Below are 18,905 nucleotides of genomic sequence, written 5' to 3' on the forward strand. Positions count from 1 at the left end.
AGAGCACGAGTGAACTGGCAATAAAATCCTCACTCCTTAAATATGAGAGTAAGGATGTTTGCTGCCTCATCCTTGATATCAGATAAGAGGAACAAATGACGGCATTGTAAGCTGCTTAGCTCAGGAGATGGCTTATGTGGCTATCTTTAGGAAATGTAATCTGCCAAATATGATAAATGTGACTGGAGAACTGACAATATGTTAAGAAAAATGTAAAGAGTCGTGTTCAAGTTCAAGTTATCTCAGGCTGGGAAAACTTACAGAAATTGTGGGATAAATGTAAGTTCCCTTCCACAGAACAACATCAAGTTTCAATTGTAATTTGGAAATAAATCATATTGTCATTTTTTTTTCCAATGCTGTCATTTAGCTTGAGATTGTGTTATTGTTTGATTCCCTTAGCAGTTATGTTTTACCAAAACCATTGTCATGTCAATGTGATGATTTGTAAAGTAGAGATATGAAACTGAAGAAAATAATTACAAGCTTAGAGAGCAGCATGTAGGCATAGCAAGCTCTTGTTCCTATGGCTGGCATGCAATGTAGGCACTGTTTATGTTCTGGATTCCCTATTTCCCATATAGCTCGTTAGCTTATGACCCAGGTGGGTAGCACTGGTGGCCCAGGTCCTTGGGGCTCTGCACACACTTGGGAGATCTGCAGGAAGATACTGGCTCTCAGCTTCAGATCAGCTCAGTCCTAATCATTATAGCCACTTGGAGAGAAAACTAGTTGATGGAAGACCTCTATCTTTCTGTGTCTCCTTCTCTGTAAAATTCTATCTTTCAAATAAAAATAAATATTTAAAAAAAAGAATCCTGGGCTTAGATTAAAGGATGGTTCTCAGAAATAATTGTGATGTTCACTCATGGGCCTTTGTGAAAGGAACGCAAAAATCTGCCTTTACAATTAAGACTATGCGTCAGTGCTTGGTAGTTCATTTATCTATTTTTCTATGGTGGTGACTTCACAAAATGTAATCCTATTTTCATCAAATATTAATGCTACTTTTTTTTGCTCATGAAAGTCATTTGAAACATAATGTTACTTCTTATTCACCATGAATACTATATATATATAGTATAAAGCAGGAAAAGAGTAGTACATATTTTTGATATTTCATTTCCATGTGTTTCATTTATTTGGAAGGCAGACACACAGGAAGACACAGAGCAGGACAGAGATCTTCCATCTGCTGGCTCACACCACAATGTCTACAGCTCTGTCTCAATGCCCTGTATGAGTAGCATGGACACACGTACTTCAGCTATATCATCTGCCGCTTCCCAAGGTACATGTGAATTGAAAACTAGAATCCAAAGTAGACTTGATATCTTAACAAGATGCAGAGCATCCTCCAAAATATGTTAACTGCATCATCTTCGTTTCCGTAACAGAAGTTCTATCACAGACCCCTTTTACTTGAGATACTGTTATAAAAAAAAAGTTCATAGAAACGCGGCAGTGTAAAGCAATTCACAGTGATGAAATGATAACAATGGCAGAACAACAGTGCAGAAAAGTATCAGCTTTAATTAATCGAGACTAGTTCACTCAAGATAAAAAAAAAAAAGAACTATATAACCCAGACACCTGGGCTGGGGGTATGGGTGCTTACTCTCTCAGCTGTGTGGGTGTAGCTGGGGGAACTTGGGTCTGACCAGGCTTGAGGCTTGGGATCTAGGCTCTGTTCACCACCGTCATGCGGTGGGCAGATCCTGAGCTAGTCTGGGCTTGAAGCTCAAGAATTTTCTTCACCCACTACACCATGCTGTGAGCGTATCCCAAGTAAGTCTGGACTGCAGGTGAGGGTGATTACTCTCCCAGCTGTGTGGCTACAGCTGGAGGAACCCTGGCTGGGTGTCTCAGACAGAAATAGTGCTGGGCAAAACCCTTGAGCCACCCAACGGTATGCTCTGGGGTCTTGAGAATGTAGGGTTACATGGAGTATGAGGAATGACACTGGTGGGGATGAACAAGGACCTGAAGGTTCATGCCCAGGTGAGGAATGAATTTTCTGGAACTTCCATGGATAAGGCCACTTTACATGATGGGCTAGATCAGGGAAACCACCAGTGAGTGTCAGAAAAGGGAATGGGTACTGTGTGGCTGGACCATGAAGCTGATAAATATGTGAGTGAATCATGTCTGGGGGTAGAATCTGCAGGGAGTGTCTGGGCTCACCCCTGCGGAACAGTGATCTCCTTTGACACATGCAAGATCTGTGGCTGGGAGTAGGTCAGGCTGGGGCCCACTCAGCTGGGCTGGCATTCTTTCCGGAGAGCAGAAGAGCCAGAATTGGGCATTGTGCTGGGCTGGACATGGCTACAATCTCCCTCAGCATGGGTGTAGACTGGATCTGAGGAGTACCAGTCTGGGTGAGACTGGGTGTCTGTAGAACAGGGTGGGCTATGTCATGGCTCTTGCTGAACCATGTGAAAGCTGTGTTTGGGCATAGACCAGGCATGGCTGGGTTGCAACACCTAACAGTAAGAACCAGAAAGATTATGGACAAGCTTGGCAAGGACACCATTCCTGCCAGAAGAAATGGACAAAATCAAGCCAGGCCAAGGACCCACTGGTGTGCACAGATCTGCCACGGAGAGGAGACTGGATGGAGAAGCTTGATGAACTCCTTTGTCAGATTGCAGCCCCTCCAGGTAAGCATCAGACTCAAGGCAAGGAGCAGCCCAAACAAGCCCAGGTTACAGTACCCACCAGCATACATGTGGGTCAGGTCTGGGGACAGACAAGGGTGGTCATTTAATAAAATTCCCCTGGCAGATCCGAGATCCTGAATAATGAGCAGGGGCCAGGTTGAACCACATCTCTAGCCAGTTCACATTGGGGCCAGGACAGGCCTGAAACACCCTTTGATGGATGCCAAGACGAGATGAGCCATGCTAGTCTGGAGATGGTGTGTGCTGGGTCCATGAGCCCCAGGGACAGAGGGCCCTTTGTCTTACCCATGAGGTGGTGCTGGGTCCATGAGCTGGGTGGTCTGGCGGGGCTTGCGTTACTTGGGCCATGTCTTTGATCCCACCTGCATGGTGGGTGCTGAACCTGTGAGAACAAGGGGTGGGGTATCTGGAGGAGCCTGTGTCTCCTGGCCCAAGTCACTGGGCCCACCGGCATGCTCTGTGCTTGGTCCATGAACCCTAGAGGTGAGGGTTCCATAGGTGCCTGGGGATCCTGGCTCAGATCCAAGATCCCAAATATGAGAACTGGTCCTTTCAGTGTAAAGGATGGAGTGCTGGAAGGTAGACCATGGTGAACATAGAGGACATGTTAACCCACTGGGGTCTACAGAGAACATCTGGTACCATAGCAGAGAATGAAGAAGCGAACATATGGACAACCACCCTAGCCAAACAATAACAGCAAATATCCATGCATCCAATGGATATTTGAAGGGATTCTTCATCCCTAGATTGGTGAGACCAACAACATTTCAAAATTATCACATCCACCTGGACAGAAGCCTTGGAGCATGTGCCACATTGTGACCCTGGGTTGACACCATGTGGCTTTTTCCCATTCTCAGGTACAGGGATGGTTGGGAAACTGTGTAGGTCCTATCCACCTGTTTTCCTTCTCCCCTGAGAAATGGAAAGAAGAAATAGAAAGTTTGGAAACAACAATCATTTCTCTCTAACCCTAAATCTTTCCCACCCTGATCAACTACGTAACCATCATCAATAATGATAACAATAATAAACTATATAACCCAGAGTCAGGAGTATACACACTTAGCTTCCGCTACACAAGATCGTGTAGATAAATGGAGTATAAAACCCAACACAGCAGAAAGGTACTCCATGGTGAAATTTAAGGGAAATTTAGGCTGAAATTTGCTGAAGAATTTCAAGGTATAAACTGGCTACAGAAAGTAGCCAATTGGCAGACATAATTTATCTTGTGAGCCAAGTTCACAAATCCATGAATTCCTGAGGTTTTAATATTTTAAATGACAAGATCTTTGAATTTAGCATGAGAAAAATAATGTGACTATAGAAAATGTTGAACAGTGTGGCTCCTCGGTATATTTAGTTCAATCTATAAAAGGCTGCCAGATACTTTCTTTTATTATTATCTTTTTTATTGCATGGGAACTGGATGTTAGAATAAGAGAATGAATTTTTAAGCTGTATTTTGAAAATTAGTGTTACTGGCACATCTCTGAACACCTATTATATTCCTTTGAGGGAAAAATATTCTATCAGACTGAAGCAACTATTAAAGACTTTCACATAGTCAGTGACTGCTGACATGGTCATGGAGCATTTTTTGTTGTTGCTTAACAAGCACTGAGAGCAAAGACAGTAATTGTCACATTTTAGGCAAAAAAAAAAAAAATATGGGTGCTTATTGCAAATTGGTACTGCCTTTGAGTTAGTATGCATCAAACAAGAAATTCAGTTTTGATATCAATTATGTAGATATATTCTTTATATTTTATTTCAAGGCAACATTTAGCATACAATAACAAGACTGTGTAGCCTATATATATGTGTGTGTGTATATGTGTATATATATACGTAATGAATGTCATATCACTGATAAAGTGGGTTTGATCTGCTGACTCCTAAAATTATATTTTCAGGATTGTGTAATAAAATTGCATCTTAGGCTAAAGCTCCAATTGTATGCCTTGAGTTTGTTGTTTTAGCATTTTCATAATTCACAATGTAGTAACATTAAGTAACATAAAAATAGAATTATCTTTTAAATGGCTATTGAATAATAAAAATGGCTATTAATAATAAAATCAGAAAAAAACAATGTATATTGATAAACAAAAATTAAGCTTGTTTCTAATTTTTATTTCAAGAAAGTTGCCTGAAGTGTTCCGTTTAATTTTAAGTATGGAGAGGAGTTGGGAAAATTTTTTTTATTTACCTGGTAGGACATAAGACATAGACTATATAATTTTTATCTTTGTTAAATCTTTTTATTAAAGATTTATTTGTTTTTATTGGGCAGTCAGATATAGAGTTGGGGAGAGACAGAGATGAAGATTTTCCATCAATTGATTGACTTCCCAAGTGGTCGCAAAGTCTGGAGCTGAGCTGATCCGAAGGCAGGAGCCCAAACCTCTTCTGGGTCTCCCACATGAGTGCAGAGTCCCAAGGCTTTGGGCTGTCCTCAATTGCTTTCCCAGGCCACAAGCAGGAAGCTGGATGGGAAGTGGGGCTGCCAGGACTCACACTGGCACCCATATGACATATTGGAATAGCCGTGCCGGAGTTCTGGCGATCTCCAGCTTCACTCTTACATAGTATACCCAGAAAGTAGCAGGTTAGACTCACGTACTTGCATCCCTGCCGTACAGAATATGTGAATTTACTTGCAAGATCCTGACAAACACCTGCCACAAAGCTACTTGTTACATGCCTCTGAAGAATAGACTGATAAATGGAAATTCTCATCTCTCTCTCTGCCTTTATTTCAGTCTTACAAATATTAAAGTATTTTTAAAATGCTTTTTTGCAACATAAATAATTCATTATCACATAATAATTTTGTGAGACAATGTAAAATGTAAACAAATAGAAAAAATAAATTTCACATTAGAAATTTGAATGAATGTATTCAAAATGTAAGTGTGTATATCGGTGCCTATCTGTATAGATATATAATTATATGGAATAATTATTAATGAGTATTGTATTGCAACCACATACTTTCAATGACTAAAGGGAAAGGACAAATACATGATGTTTAGAGCTGCAATTCACAAACTAGTTGAATGGCTCTAAAATTCAGCACTGTTATTTATATAATTTTAAGACATTTAAAGAAAAACTTGCTAAATATTACAAGGAATGTGACTGGGTCGGTAGGTTTGGTGGTGGTTTTCACTTTTCCTAAAAATAGATAACAGTGGTATAGAATATTACTGAAGTTTGTGAGTCTTGCACATCTAAACAGTAGTACAAAATCTTTGTAGTGGATTTAAGCAAGGTTATTCTACCAGAATGATACGCTTGCTGCTGATGAAACATTTTAAATATTGACCATCTTGTCCATATGGAAGGTTAAAGTGATTGTTATTGGTTTGCCACTTCCGTTTCGGCTTTCATGTTCAAAATCAGTACATCATGTTCAAGTACAAAGCTCCAATTCTCTCTTTTATTCTGCTCATTAAGGGGCTTCTCTTAAAGCCAGTCGGCATAAGAATTGCAATAATAATAATAATAATAAAAGCAAACAACAATAACAAAAACAGACCTGCACACTAGGAGAACTCAAAATTCTTGAGCCAAGAAGCCTACATCTCAGAAATGATTAGGTCCACAAGAAGGAGTTCATCCCAGCACATCCTTCCCTTGTACACTGTACTAAAGAAGCCAGCATTGCATAATGATTTCTGATTGAAACATCGTCCTCCAACTGCCACCACATTTGAACCCTCTAAAGCCGTTTCATCTCTCTATCAAACCAGTAACTCTTCAATGGCGTACTGACACTACTGAATTCCTGGAGCCTGAGTCCAGTGATTTACGCTTTCTTTCTAAAATGAACTCTTTTATTAGAAGTGATGTTACATCTCATGCTAATAGTAGATAAACAGTCCGTAAGATTACTGCTGACAATGTTGAGAGAAACACTATTCGGAAGTAAGGCAAATAATATGCTATCGGCACACTGGATAGCGTCAAGTTCAGCCTTAACATAAAGAGTGACATGTTTTTTATCCCACTGACAACCTCCATTCTTAGCATTGTAAGCAGTGTGTACAACCCTACTCTGGTGTTGCGGGAAGGGATCTTACAGGTACCCATATGAGTGTCATTGTTTTTATGTTATTGTTAGGGGCCTTATTTGATGCTGATTCATGTGAGACAGAAATGTCTTCAAATTCTCTCTTCTTCTTGCAATATCATACCTCTTCACCAAACTTCCATTTTTTCCAGTCATCCCCGTCCAAGTCTGTGACCTTTCAGCCAAACCATTAACAGCTGCATGTGAATCAGAGCACTTTCATATTCCTGGCAAAATTGGGTGTCCAGTGAAAGCAAACTACAACCTCTATGATTCAAAGTTCTGCCCACTGGGAAGGTTTTGCTTTATCACCTGCTTCAGAATCTGCTCTGAGCAGGACTGCAGTGCTGTGAATTTTGAATGGCATGAGGAGATATTATGCAGACACAGTTGAGAAACAGATTCAGGTTTTCATTTTTCTATTTATTAATTTTTTAAAAAAATATGGAACGCTTCACGAATTTGCGTGTCATCCTGTGCAGGGCCATGCTAATCTTCTCTGTATCGTTCCAATTTTAGTGTATGTGCTGCCAAAGCAAGCACTCTACTTACTAATTGTAAAGAACGTGAAGGCTCTAACAAACTCAGGCTCGGGCCAAAGTTCAGTAAATAAAATATTTTTAAGGAAGAAATTAGTCACTCAGCAATATTAAAAAAAGTCAAATAATTATTCCATGCGTTTTTGCTTTGATGTCTATGTCACTGTAGTTTAGTACTGAAAAGTAGTTTTGGTGCCTGCTGATCGTATTCATTTCTAATTTCACCAGTAATAACTATGAGTTAATTAAAGTGTATCCATTTCAGTTTCAGCCTCCAGCTCCTAGATTTGTTAAGTGTTAAACCAAGAACAGTGTCTGGTCCATGAGAAGCAATCAGTAATACGCCGCTGTTATTATCACCATGGTTGTTGCCATTCAGATCATTATCCCTTGAAAACAATGGTAGAGCGTAGTGATTATGGATAGAACGGATAGGACATGAACTTTGTTTGAGAATAGATGACAAATAGATTAGCTGAAATGAAACAGATTGCATTTTTCATCATCCATAGCATGCTTGTCTGTGAATGGTAAGAGCTGAAGTGTTAATAGGATTTAATGCATTTCCACCTGCATGCATAATTACGTACAGACTAGGGAGTATTTAGTTACTGAAGAGTAATATGCAGTAGAGGAAAGGTTGACAGTGGAGGGAAACAGAATAATCTAGAGCTATTAAGTTGCTGAAAACACCGTGTGTTGGCAGATACAAATCATGAGACGGATTTTTTGTAAATATTATGAAGGAAGCCTTTATCTAAGGATATAATGTGTAAACAGCAACGATTTTATCCCTGTACTTGAATGTATCAGGACTGATATAATTGCTCATCTCGTGCCAACTATTCTGCTGCTCAGCCTATATTTCACTTCAACATATTTTTAGTTCATCATGTGTTGGTCCATGTATGCATTCATTTCTGCAACAATTATTTTCTAAGTGCACATCATTTGTCTAAACTGATATTAGCAAATGGATAAATAAACAAAATGACAACTCCAAGCTCTAAATGTATGGAAAGGTCCAAAAAGCTACAAAGATATATAAACATTAAACTGTGAAAAACCGTGAAGTCATTTTGAGATAAATACAGTGAATTGTGAAACTCTAGAATGAATTGGATGCGGTGGTGAGTATGTAAAAGACTGGATTGAAAAGCAAAATATCTTTTCTTGGTTTGCAAGCCAAGAAAATTCATAAAGGTTTTGTTTTGCAACTGAGCCTGATTCTCCAACAGTGGTTCGTGGGACGTTAGGTTAATTTAGTCATATACAGCCTTCTGATCCATTTAGAGATACTCTTCTCGGATCTTTTCTCTAATTGGGGTCCTATGTAAGGCTCCAGTGAAAAAGATATTTCAAAACACACTTAATATTTCTATGTTAATTTTTACAATGGAATATGTGATTCAAAAACATTTTGAAATATGAAACTGCGATATGTATCAAAAGATATTATATGATTTTTCTGGCTCTAAAAAAGCTGTGATTGATTCACGTAACAAGCACTGTTTTTATTTTGCACAAAATAAATTCTAGAGAAACTGACATGGAGAATGGACTGTGGGTTCTTAACTCTGTTTAATTATTTTCATGATGTTTCCCATTTAAAATAAATGATACCAGTGCACAAGATGTGAAGTTATTCCAAACTTTGTCCATTTTTTTTGTCTGAAAACATTTTGTGAACAATGAATTCAAAATACAGTGAGAAAATTTACTGCATTAAAGTGTAATTTTCCTGGTTTAAAGAGAGACAAAATAAAATAAATGTGCTGCCCAGGAATTACTAGTAGCAACAATCTCAATAAAAATTAAAATTAGCTGTATAAAAATGTGATAAGCAGAATTGAGTCATTATGCTAAAATTGAAAATTGAATCCTATTAAAGTTATTAAAGTAAAAAATTATGGTTCCTCTGTACCATTGTCAAGGGCGTGCTGTTTTTGGTTTAACCTATATGTGCCATTTCTGTTTCCCCATTCAGTTTATTCTATCTCCAATCGTTTGCCATAATGCAATCTGAATTAAAATTATGTTGTCTTACATAGATTGCTTTTTTTTTTTGCTCTTTACTAAAATAAGATTACAAAATTCTAACAGAGAACTTGTCATTCATTCTCTCAGACATACATGTTGTAGACATACTGTGTGCAGCAACATTTTGAAGGCACATTTTTTGCAGGTCTGTCACATTTTTACTTATATTCAATCATATTTCCTGAAAATTTCCAGACAATGTTAGGTGAGAGACAGACGGCACTAAAATAATCAGGGTTTAATCATATTTTCCACATTTAGAAAACACACTATATTTATTTGGACATTTGGATATATGTCTCATTTAGACATTTTAGTTGATAAAGAGCCATGCAGGGGAGAGAAAGAAAACTCAGTGAATTCCCTGGGGCCCTTTCCTTTGAGCACCATACTGTCTTTTTCTTCCTTACTGCTTTTGAGGCGTTGACTAATCAGAATTTTAAAGATTTATTTATTTATTTTTGTTTTTTTTTTTTTTATTGGAAAGGCGGATATACAGAGAGGAGAGACAGAGAGGAAGATCTTCCATCCGATGATTCACTCCCCAAGTGAGCACAACGGCCAATGCTATGCTGATCTGAAGCCAGGAGCCTCTTCCAGGTCTCCCACTTGGGTGCAGGGTCCCAAAGCTTTGGGCCTTCCTCAACTGCTTTCCCAGGCCACAGGCAGGGAGCTGGAAGGGAAGCGGGGCTGCCAGGATTAGAACCGGCGCCCATATGGGATCCCGGGCGTGCAAGGCAAGGACCTTAACCACTGCACCACCGTGCCGGGCCCCCAGAATTTTAATAACTCAATAAATGTTGCTTAGTTTCTCAGTGGCTAGAATGTTAGAGAGTTAAAATGGATTTTCTTTATAACAATAAACAATGAAATACCCATATTTCTATGTAACCATGATGTTTATTTTATTACTTTATTTGTATAATGTGAAAAATTTTTCGTGTATTTCATATATACAGTTTTAAGAGCCTAATGATACTTCCCATTTTTGCTCCCCAGCCTACTTCTTGTCTTAATTTTAAGTTTTAGAATGACATACTTTTAGCTTATTTTATAATGATAAGCTTGACCCTCCAGGAAGTAAAGAAGTCAGGAAGCAGTAGCCGAACGACCACTATTCCTTAGGAGTGTACACAGGATATAAACAACGACCAAATATTAGAACATTAATTTGTTAATTTAGAACACATTATTTGGACTATTTATAATACTTACCCAAAGCAGCAAAAAAAAAAAAAAGCCAATATTTGCCTTTCGGGATAATTTGCTTTAATAATCAGGATGATCCCCAATACTATTCATTTTGTGATATGATAAAAGATATGATTTTATTATTTATAAGTGAGTATTCCTCTCTCGCTCTCTCTAGATATATATATATATATATATGTATGTGTATATACATATACTATACTATATATTTACACACACATACCACATTTTCTTTATCTAGCCATCATTGATGGACCTTTGCATTGGTTTCATATCTGAGATACTGAGACTTGAACTGTTGCATGTATGGGGGTACAGATAACTCTCTCATAAGTTGATTGTTTGGAACAGCTGCCAGGCTGGTCACTTCTGCATTAGTGCACAGCCACCTTCTGCTATTGCCTGACTCCGACTCACACACTGTGAAGCAGCAACACCAGGAAGAACGCATCGTGCCTCATCTGATTCTCTCTTCTGTGAAAAGTATGCTGAAGAGCATTGGCTCTCAATCTTCAGAAACAATTGTCTGTAGCAAGAAGTGGCGAGAGACAAAAGCAGAAAAGCTAATGCAATTTAGGAGAAGAGAGTGGCAGACAAAGAGGGTATGTGACTGGTGACCATTCTGTTTTAACTCCTGTTGAATTCTCCCATTTTTTAGCGGCTGTCAGCAAGGATACTAGGCTGCATGTGGGCTGAATTTATCTGATGATGTGATCAACTATAAGACTCTGAAGAACTTAGGAAGTTTTACAAAAAAATTAAGCCATAAGTTAGGAAGTTGGTTAAACCATTAATTACAAATGGCTCATTCAGTAGACCATTCACATGACAACCATGCTAGTAGGGAAGGGGAAATAAAAGGAAAAGAACAATTGTTTGGTTATCTCACTTACATAGTGACACACGCAGCAACTTCAACATATATACAAACACACAAATACATCAAACTTTGAAGGCTTGCTTGCGCTTCCATAATCTGCACAACTTGTCATACCTTAAGGTTGTTTCTTAAGAGGTGAATATGGTAATAGGCACAGATCTAGACCCAGGCATAGAGACACTCTCTGCCAAGTCTGCTTAAAGATCAAGTTGCAGCTTAGTGAGAGAAGCAAGACCCACTAACTGGCACTCCTAATAGTGATGTTGTACAGAGCTACATGTTTTAGGCAATGTGATAATTCAGGGAATTTAACATATTCCTCAACCATAATTCTGAAAGGGAATATAAAACAAACAATGCATATAAATATTTACTGACAAGACTATGTAGGAAAAAATCACAATATAAAAGAAACGTATTAGAAATATAAGTGTCTTACAATGAATGTATAATTAATTTCATAATTTCATGTAAAATTGCATAAAGCTTAATCAACAAGCATGGGCTTAGATATCTGTAAATGGAAACATTAAGGCAAAAGGTATATGAAAATGAAAATATTATGAATAATGAAACGTATCTTAACATTTATGAAATTATTGATCATGCGAAATGAACAGCATTCACAATTTTTGAAAACGCACAAGATATTTTCTGCAAATAAAATTACCCCTGAGTTTCTCAGATAATAAAACTCTTATGGAACTCTCTATGTGACTTAACAACTAAAAGATTTGCTTGATATGGAGGATGTTGTATTCATCGGTTCTTGAAATGTTGGCCGCTCAGTTAATGATTGGACATACTGTTGACTAGTAAGCCGTACTTACTTTCTTACCAGGAGAATTGGGTATTTTTTTCCCTGAAACCTACTCCAAAGTTTTAGTTCTATTCCTAATGATCTGCTGATAATAATTAAACTATTCACCATTATAATATGTAATATCTAATGCATGACCTGGAATTTATACAATTGTTTTAAGGGAATCCAACAATTGTGTAGATCATAGCTGTAGAAACGCTGGAGCAGGGCTCGCACGCAGGCTCACTGGCATACACGGGATATCAGGTGTGCATAGTAAGTGGGATCACTTATACAACAAAGGAACAAAAATATCAGCGCACACCGAACTGTTTACATTTTTATAGGTGCTCAGAAAAACTGCAACGACATGGCTATGTTATCTGAATCTGGAACCAAGAATTCTTTCACATATAGGTACAAATATTTGCCTTGTTTTAATTTATATGCAATTTCCTGGAAAAGCAATGGTAGATTAAATTTAGAAAGATTATATTTTAAAGTTTGGAGCTTTAGCAAAGAAAGTCACATCATGGGGGAAAAAAAAGACACTCTTCTTTTTGATACAGTAATCCAGTATTCTAAAACATTCAGGTCTCTTTTTATTAAACTCATAATTATTGTAGGTATCAAAGTGATTCTCTAATCACTATATTTTACCTTAAATAATGATATGCTCTTTTCAATTTGTAAAAGTAACAAAGCTCAAAAAATTTTGAAAAAATACTTTTTTTTTGGCTACTAAAGTTTTTTTTTTCCTGATAAACCAGTCTTGAACATATCTATTACCATTTTATCATTGATGAAATGAGATAACGATCACTCTATATGCTCCCTGTACATACTGAGTATGCAGTGTATGGAAGACTTAAATTACAACAAAATCCAGGTAGGGTGTTTTTATTTTTTATTTGGTGAGAAGATGGTCATTAAAATTTAATTTCATTATCTTTAAGGATTTATGAGAATTAGATACCAGTTATGAAAATTGAATCAGCCATTCTAGCTTTCCATTTGTGACTTTCTTTCCCATCGTTGCATTAGGATTATTGATTCTATGGGCGTAAATAGTTGTACCTATCTTCAATTAGTCCTCTTTAAAAAAAAAAATAGTGGAAACAAGAGTAGTGTTGTAAGACTGACCCCAAGATAGACTTCTAAAATTGATCAGCAGACATTTTTAGCCACTTTTAGCAGTATTAAATTATCCCTGTTACATGCCCTTTTATACAATAATCAATATATGCAGATGGAATTGGTACTAATTCACTTATTTCAAGTAAGCCATAAATGAATAAATAAATAGATGAATAAATAAACACAAATAAATAAGTCATGAACTTTCTTTGTTTCTTCTTCAAACTTCAACAAAACAATTATTTTACTATCTAATCCAGCAGCAAATTCTATGATAAGACCATTTCTTGAAAAAAGAAAAGAAAAAAAGATTAGATAAAAAGGTTTCGAAGGCCAGACTTTTCTGAGGTTGAGAGGGACTCCAGAGTTCATTTATTTGTTTCTAATCTCTAATTGAAAAAAATATTATAACTGAAATGTTTACATTCCTTTCATCGTGATGAATGTTTCCTTCAAAACACACTAAGATGATTAGCGGGAAAAAGCAAGGTATTTGTGATTTTACTTTCTCTTTTAAGTAACTGTGATAATAGACATTGTATTAGATTTGCTGTCTATAATATGTATTATAGTGTAATTGAATAGCCAACCATCTATAATTACTGTGACTGGGGAATCCGATATGCATATGGATGACCCCCTATGCTCCTGAACGCAGGATAATTCAAATAAATATGATGTAGCTTTGCTTATAACAAATGCTCATTCATAGGAGGTGATCTATTTTCTCCGACTCGCTTTCCCTGAACTGAAAATACGACGTCTCATTAAATGATCTTTACTTTTTCTTTAATAAACTATTGATCTCTATGTAAACTAAGATTCGTCTTAGATTACCGTTCAATTCAGCTGCTTCTTGGTTGACTGACTAAAAGCTTCTTGATAACATGAGTGGTGACTTGCTCTGTGTTTCTTTTGTAGGAAGATAAACAATGGATGATTATCGAGTGGATGGAGTGCACAAAACTTTAACAGATGGTCAACACGATCTGTAGGAGAGGAGAATTGTATGTGACCTCTCTGTTAATGCCAAATTTGAAAAAAAACCATTAACACTGGGCGCATATACAATGACTAAACTCTGACTACTCTGTAATGAAGACCCAGACAACAGACATGAATTTAAACAAAAGAGACAGTAAACTTAATGTTTCTAAAAAAGGTGTGATATGTTTAAAAAGAAAAAAAAGCAACATAGCACTATGATTAATATTGAATTAACTTACACAATAACATTGATTGTCTCTTAAGAAGGAGGTGATTTCTTTGAAAAGTGCTTATTTAGGGTATCAAAGCTACAAAAAAAATTGTACCAGTTGGATATGGGAAATACAAACCTGTTGATGAATATTAAGCAAACATTATATTGGATTTTTTACATATTTACTTTTCCTGTACTGAAATGCACTAAGCTGTGAAATAGTTCATCATAATATTTAATCAGAGATGATTAAACTGTAAAACATACCAAGACAAGTTTTTTTCATGTAAACACAATGTTACATGAGAGAACCAATAAAATTCTTCCAGATCTGATTCTACGTTAAGTGGAGGATAAAAATGAAAACATATCTATTAATGAAAATAAAACCACTCCCTGCGTTAGTATGAGCCACATCAACTCATTCATTTCTTATCCAAGAACCCAACAATTTATGACGTGCACTGGATTAGAAAACAGCAACTACTCAAAGACCTTAGGGGGCCTGGTCATCATCTCTCCTTTGCTCACATCATAGAATTTATGCAACTGAAGTGAGAATAGGCACATTTCTCATTTTGTGAAAGTTCATATGTGCAGAGCTACAAGAATTAGAACAGATGAAAAGGCAACATTCCGTTATGCCTCAAGCCTAAATAATCCCAGTCATCTAGTACATAATATTGAGAGTAAATACCGATTTTACTTAAAATCCTGGAAATAGTTTGGGGGTGCGTTCATTATGAGATCATAGTTATTGAAGGTATTTGAAATATGTTCCTTTTATTAGAAATATACAAATCCTATGTTTACGTTTTCAATCTTGAGAAATTCAGGCAGGGGGTTCATATTTTTAGTAATGGCCAATTATAGCAAGTAGCCCCTTGATATTTAGTCTTTCTTGAAATCATTGACATAGCCTTAAAAATGTGATCTCTACCTTTCACAGGTGCCTTTAAAAGAAAGGAGAGAAAGAGAGAAAGGAGGGATGGAAGGAAAAAAGTCAAAAAATACAACAGTTTTCTTTGTGACAACTTTATATTGAAAATGTCTATTTTTGTGAAAAATTCTAAGCCCATGTTGCATGCTTGTGTATACTTGTTTCTTAATGATATTTTGCTTATGGAAATGTCCTAGGTATTTTTCTATTTTTTTTCTTACTACCTTGACATGAGGCAACTAAATTAGCTAAATACAAAGTAATATTATTAAAGGAACTGTTCCAAGAATGTCTGTGAAATTGCATTTCAATACCCATTAGACATGGTTCCTTTCTACAAACCTTTCTCTGTCATTGAAAATGCAATTCTGTAGCATTAAGCAAAAGGCAATGTTGAAAACAAAGCTCCGTTTTCAATCAGTAAGCTAAAGCTACCTTATACCATATGACCCAGCAATAGCACTCCTAGGAATATATCTAAACCACCTGTTTCACGACAAACCAACATGCATCCCTATGTTCATTGCAGCACAATCAGTAATTGCAAAAACATGGAAGCAACCAAAATGCCCATCAGCAGAAGATTGGATAAGAAAGCTTTGGTTCATCTACTCCATGGAATACTACTCAGCTATTAAAAAAAACAAAATGCAGTTCTTTGTGGCTAAATGGGCCCAACTGGAAACTATAATGCTAAGGGAAATGAGCGAATCCCAAAAGGTTAGATACCACATGTTTGCCTTGATTTAACCTGTAATTTTTTTTGTTTGTTTGTTTGGTTGTTTGTTATTTTTTGAACCTGTCATTGATACTGTCTCAACCCAGATGTTTCGAAGAATGGAACTTGCATTATTTTCAACATACTGTTTACCCAATACTATGTCAATCAATTAATTCCATAATGTTGTATATTGATACTGAGGTCTTGTTGGGGCTTTTAACTGACCGGATCTTTACTCTGTTAGCCCTACCTTCAGACCAGAGAAGCTCTCCCCAAGAGGCCACTGAACTTATCTGGACAATAAGACGCTGAACTTTATGCTAGATATGTGTTTGCAAGGAATGAATCTCAACTGAACTTGAACTATGGTTATGCAACAAGGTGGAGGAATCCACCATGGGGCGAGGGGTATGGGAGGGGTGGGGGGAATCCCCAGTGCCTATAAAACTGCACCACATAATACAATGTAAACAACAATAAAATTTAAAAAAAAATAACAAAAAGAAAAAGTCACCAAAAGCTATTGGAATGGGATTAAAGAGAAGTAAACTCTTAAGCTTGACTCTCTGTTCTGATGATTTCCTTTGCATTTTTGAGGTTTGAATAGCAAATTCAAGATTTGTATCAGTTGAATAGTATTTGAATAATCTCAGTATAAGTGGGTGACCAGAAGCTATTAAGATGCTGGGAGAATGTTCTTTGGAGAGATAAGGTAGTAGAGAAATATTTTCTCTGAAATACCTGCCCTCATGCAAAAACAAACAAAACCATGAATCATTAATGGTGGTGGTCCTTGGTATGGCTGCAATTCTGGAGAGGAACTCTCAACTAACAAGAGCATTCAAGTTGAGAAGTTTGAAGCAGGTACAACACTCACTGATCACTGACAAGTCTGACTCCAGTGAGACAGAAATCCCACGTAACAGTAAGTTATGTGAATTCACTTTATTATTTATAGATGGGTAGGGAGAGACTACCGAAAGTTTATTTGTGAGTCAGCCTGCCCTTGCTCAAGAAAGCTGTTCAGACGGGATGGAGTCTCAACTGAGAGTGCTCTATTTGCACCTCAGATATAAAAGCTTGAATGGCAGCCTATCCTGCATCTTAAATTTCAGGATCAAAAGGATCTCTGAGTTAAACCACTGAAGGAGGGGCTGGAATACAGTCAGGGATTTTCCAGCCATTTCAACTTGATCTCAGCATGCTGCTATATCAGGACATCCTACTGTTATACTGGAAATCTATAAGCAAAAAAGTTGGAAGAATTGTGTTGATCCACAGCCACCTGGAAAGCTGCACTGCCACAGAAAATGTCATTTTTTTAGAAAGCAAATGACTCCATGACGTCCCATGAATCATTGTAGCATGTTTTTGTTGGAATACAGTGAGAGACAGGTGGTGCGATTTTGTCATAATTTGGAAGACAAAATATTTCTGAACATATGCATGGCTATCTCCAGGACTAACTTGACCAATATCTGTTGCCATCTCTCTTTTCTTTTTCCTTGGAGTCTACTTATTGCCTATAGGGAACAGGACAGAGAATTCTCCAATATATAGTAATTTTCAACATTTATGTCTATTCTGTTGGTCTTTCCATACAGTTCAGTTCTTTTTGCTGAGTGATAATTCCTCACAATAATGGTCACCTGGCAGTTGGATGAAGGAATGGAAGTTAAAGTTAGTTATAATTTCTCAAAACCATAATTCCTAGTGACACAAACATTCTTTAAACTATACCTGGGCTTATCCAGGTTAATATGAATAGCCCATACCGCAGTAAATGGTGATTTCTTTGGGAAATGTTTTTGACAAGGTTTAATGAGGAAATCAGCACATACCTATAGACATCAATCTTACAAATATAGTTGGAGAGAGAGCAGTGTTTCTCAGACTCAAAAGGACATTGAAGACACACTTAATTGGATAGTTAAAACTGTTTAGCCACTTACCTCTCTAAACAAAACATCTAACAGGTGCAGCAAATAATCTGATGCACACCTCCAGGTATTATCGGAAGCTTAAATATTTATCTCAGAAGGCATTTTAAAGGAGGCTGACTGAAACCACAAGGTTACTCTAAGCATGATCCTCCCAGAGAGAGAACACTGCAATCACTGACTTGGAAGATTACTCAATGCATGCATCACAGTGTCTTCAAGCAGGTGAATGGATAAGAATAACTTATAAATATTTATCACAAAGCAAAAGTGATGTCCAATACGTACGTGTTGATTTTAGAAGTCCTGTGATAGCAAGTATGATTACTTGCACATTACAGCACATTAATGTCACAGATCAGCATTTTGGATTCCATCAAAGGAAATGCCAACAGGAACTGTGTCCTGCTTATTGCAGTGGAACATGTATGAGAATCCAAATAGAAGAGACCTAGAAATATAATCTAGAGAGTGTGGAGTGAAGGTGGGAACTAATTATTTAGGCATATGTGATGCAATGACAGATATAGCCTAAATTGGGAACATGAATCAAGACACATGAAGATTTCTAACTTAAAGATAAAAGGCAAGAGTAGCATTCTTTGGGAAAGGAAAATTATCCAGTTTCTGCTTTTATGGGCAGGTTGTTTTTTTATTGTAAGAATGCTTGTAATTCCTATGTAAGTGAATTCCCTCTCCTGACTTTAAAGTTCCAGAACAAGAATGAT

At 37.0% G+C, this 18,905-nt stretch overlaps 1 non-coding gene across 1 annotated transcript; it reads right to left on the minus strand.

The window, feature by feature from the left end:
- Window positions 1-7,203: 7,203 nt before the first annotated feature.
- On the minus strand, window positions 7,204-7,308 carry LOC121146316. The gene has a single exon (XR_005882184.1). It is a non-coding gene; the product is annotated as a U6 spliceosomal RNA (small nuclear RNA).
- Window positions 7,309-18,905: the final 11,597 nt, after the last annotated feature.

Source organism: Ochotona curzoniae, unplaced genomic scaffold, assembly GCF_017591425.1.
Source record: "Ochotona curzoniae isolate NIBS_2020 unplaced genomic scaffold, NIBS_Ocur_1.0 scaffold_3890, whole genome shotgun sequence".
In the NCBI taxonomy this organism is placed as follows: domain Eukaryota; kingdom Metazoa; phylum Chordata; class Mammalia; order Lagomorpha; family Ochotonidae; genus Ochotona; species Ochotona curzoniae.